General features: G+C 34.4%; 1 long non-coding RNA gene across 1 annotated transcript; it reads right to left on the bottom strand.

Annotated features, from left to right (window-relative positions):
* Positions 1-844: 844 nt before the first annotated feature.
* LOC112101192 lies at positions 845-3,177 on the bottom strand. Its single transcript, XR_002907295.1, has 3 exons — positions 2,577-3,177; positions 1,622-1,835; positions 845-1,214 (listed from the first exon to the last, which is right to left on the bottom strand). It is a non-coding gene; the product is annotated as an uncharacterized LOC112101192 (long non-coding RNA).
* Between the last annotated feature and the right edge of the window lie 863 nt (positions 3,178-4,040).

The raw sequence follows: 4,040 nt of genomic DNA, 5'->3' as shown, positions 1-4,040 counted from the left end.
TTTTATAAATATAATCACTTTCGAAGTATTTGTATTATGAATAAAGGTAACCAACAAAATAATAATATTCCAATCCGAATTTGCTTTTAAGTGTTTTAAATCTTTCGTTTGGTCGGAGAACTATCAAAGCCTCTTAGTGTCTTATATTTAATTTTAATCTTTGAAATATAGCACTCGCTTTTTATTAAAGAAAAGTACAATTGAATATATAAGTGTGCTAAAGCAAAATATGACTTAACTATTAAGTTTGATTAAAAAAAAACTAAAATGAGTAAAATACTAGTGGTTGCAATAAGTGGCCTCACAAATAAATTCGGAAGAGCTCTTATGTTCCACTGGCGCTTTTTATAGCCAAAATCTCCACTATAAATAACCTTGCAACCATTTTTAATTCTATTAATTCCCACACAAATTTATAGGCTTATTTTCCCATCCGCTAAATCAATTTAATCAATTTATTTTAACTAATTATAGGAAACACAATTTAATGAAAATAAATCAAATTAACTATTCCTACGTCAAACATAATATTTTCTACATATCATCCTAAAAATCCACCAAAATCTAGTACATTACACCAAGTGTATCATCCAACCTTATTACAAGTACCATCTCCGAAAAAAAAAGTGGATTGATATATTGCATAAATTTACGACAAATAAAAAAAGGAAGAAAGGTAAGTAGTTTTAAAGTAAAAGCTCAGCACAACTTATTAACAACGTATTTATTTTTTAGCAGTATAACATTTTTTTTTGACATTTTTCAAATAAGTATCTTGTGAAATAAACATCCATGCAAATGAAATAAACTAAGCTTTATTAAAATAAATAACAGGATAAATAAATAATTAAAACATATGGTTTCATTCAAAAGTCATCAATTGTGATCACCATATCAATTGCAATCATTTTACCATTGAGGGGTAATAACACAACAATTTTCCAGTATCCTGCCTCATGGTCAATACTTATAATTGTTGTATAAAATTGAATGTGTTCTATCACTTGCTCAGCAACTACAACGAAACCCAGCAATGTAAATGGAAAAAGAAATTTTTTTTACATAAGCCGTATAAAAGATGCCTTGCAAATATCAACCTATATTTACTAAAGCCAACCCTAAAATTCTGCAGCCAACAAAATTGCAACAAAGCCGCAGCAAAGTTCATCATCCAACAGATTCTGCCCCCTCCGAATAATTTCCAGCTATTCCAACTGTAAGACACAAACAAGAAAGCAAAAACCAAATCCCATAACTAGAAGTATAAAAAATCTTGCCAAAATATTTACTGAACCCACGAATGTAACTTGCTTTCTCATAACTCAGCAACAAAGACACCACCACCAAATCTTGCATCCATAATAAGATACAAAACCAAAGCAAAAATGAAACATTTCTTCTTCATGGACGACATTGCCATTTCCACTCTTATTATTTCTCTTAAACTACTTTTCTTTTCCTGTTCCTTAAAATGCAGAGACAAGTAAGAATTCCAATTCCAGGCAGGCGATGATGCAAGTTCCAAGCACTCACAAAGGGCTTTCGTGGATAAGTTTCTCAATCAAAATCAAATTAAATCAAAATCAAATTATTGGTGAGTGAATTTTATTTTATATATTACCTCTCCTGCCTAAATAAGATTCTTGTGCCTCAGCATTAAGTCCGCTGCCAAATCCGACCCGGAGCTTGAACTTTACTTTGTTGGTACTAAACTCGCACTTGATGGACAGTTTGAGAGCGAAGCGGACAGATCTATGACTTCAAAAGCCTTATCCTAACGCGCCACAGGGCAATCTCCCAGAATTACTGAGAGAATACCAAAACTTCCCCTAAAACTGCAGCACAAAATATGTAAGAATAAAAAGCTGTAAAAAATAGCAGTTCAAATATTCAAATAGGTGCAGATAAAAAATACAAGAAATAATGTAGCGCGGTCCCAATACTCAAAAACATTTTGCCATCACTGCTCCAGAGATGTGCAAGAAAATGAAAGACATTAAACTAAATTTCAAGGATTCAGTAATGAAAGGGAAACAAAAGCATGTTGGAAAACCCCCCTAAAAAAAAAAAATTAGTCCCACACTCCTCCATAACTCTGACCTTATCTATCATTGCATGATAAAAATTCTAACAAGGACACAAACAAAATACTATGAAAGCTTGGGTTAAAAACTGATTATAGACACTCCCTGAGTTGCACAAGTCCGTATATTGAACTATTCAAAACATCTCCTCTCACACTGCAATAAAAGTTTGCAAAAATGAAAGAGAGCTTAAGCGTTCTTCCTTATAAGAATTACTCAAAACATCTCTTCACAAAAGCCAAAAAAGTTTGCAAAAATGAAAGAGAGCTTAAGCATTCAAATAAGACAAAATATTACTCACATACAGTCTACTCTAAAGCATTCATAGATAGAAGAAAAAAACTAAAGAGAGGTTTTGGGGCGGGGGGAGCTCATTACAGAGAACCCAAGTAGCAAAGTCTAGATACTCCACATAAACTACGAACTTTCCAACATCACATGCACAAAATAAATAATAATTACTCAAAATTTACCCAAATAGAAGAATAATACCAGTGAGCCAATGTCGATTCTCAACATATATGCTCCGATCTCTTTATAGGAGCAACTTGAGAGAGAGAGCAGCAGCACCAGTCGAGACAAAGCAGAGACGCAGCAACACCACCACCACCAGCCGAGACAGAGCATGGACGCATCAGTAGCAGCATCACAAGTTATTCCTAAAGAGAGATGCAACAGCAGCAGTCGATCCTTAAGAGAGAAATTGTAGCAGCAGCACCACCACCACCACCAATCGAGAGAAGCCGAGACACGACAGCAGTCGATTCTGGTTGAAGAACCGTGATGGAGAGGGAGACAGCTGTGACGAATCGTGGTTGAAGAACTATGACAGAAAAAGAGATGTGAATTTCGATCGGGATAAGGAGATTAGGCTTGGGTTTTGTTTTGCAATTTCTTTTTTGATATAATTTCTGATTCATCTGAGAACGTGTTTAACACGAGAGCGAGAGTGAGAGCGGGAGCGGGAGCGGGAACATGAGCGTGAGCAGGAGCGCGAGAGTGAGCAAGAGCGAGAGCGAGGAAGAATGTGGGGATGGAGAGGGAGAAAGATGAGGATTTTCTGGTTCAATGTTCCGGGGGGGGGGGGGGAGGGGGGGAGGAGAACAAGGGGGTGGGGGAGAAAGAGAGGGGGATGAAAATGCTTTTCTTCCGGTTGCCCTTCTTTTTTTGCTTTTATTCACGTTTTCTTTCTTTTTTTTTTCAAATTAAAACCTCAACCGTTGGATTCAAATAAACTGAATCCAATGGCTCAATGGCAGCCCCTGCACCATACAGGGGATTTTAGGCCCTGCATGGTAGCCGTGTCCGGAATTAGAAGGTAGCAGCAGCCACATGAATTGACAGAAACTGAAGCGGCCGTAAGAGATCAGAGGAAGGCCGGGATTAATTCTTAATTTTTTCTTTCTCTTTTCTCGATTGTTGTGCTTAAATATTTCTTATAATATTTATAAATTCTCTTTATATTTTTATGAATTAATTTATTTTGTTAGGAATTCGATGTACTCTAACAATAAAGATTTAATTTCATAAATCTATGTTACTTTTAATTTATTATTTCATATTGAGTGTTCATGATTTTAATTAATGCTTTTAAATATCTGGCTAATATTTAAATGATTTGAGGATATATAATGAGATCGAGTGAAGATTTATGTGTCTTTGCTCTGTGTAATGAATGCCATAAATTGAACGAAAGATAGAGATATACCGATGTGATTCATGCAGTTTATTTAAGAATTTCCATAGAGCTTAATAAATCTTTACATATTTAAATTCTCATAGGGATATAGTTGGTTAATATGTGAATGCATTTTTTATATTACTCGAGAGAGGATATAGATTAGATTAGATAAATTTTTATTACTGCATGCATATTTATTTATTTTTTTAGTTATTTTATTTTATTTTAATTTATAATTTAAATCTGCTATTCGATTGTTCAAATACATTAAGGTT

Source organism: Citrus clementina, unplaced genomic scaffold (genome assembly GCF_000493195.1).
Source record: "Citrus clementina cultivar Clemenules unplaced genomic scaffold, Citrus_clementina_v1.0 scaffold_2, whole genome shotgun sequence".
NCBI classification, from domain to species: Eukaryota; Viridiplantae; Streptophyta; class Magnoliopsida; order Sapindales; family Rutaceae; genus Citrus; species Citrus x clementina.
Note: the sequence above shows the minus strand (reverse complement) of the source record. Positions and strands in the feature narration are given on the sequence as shown.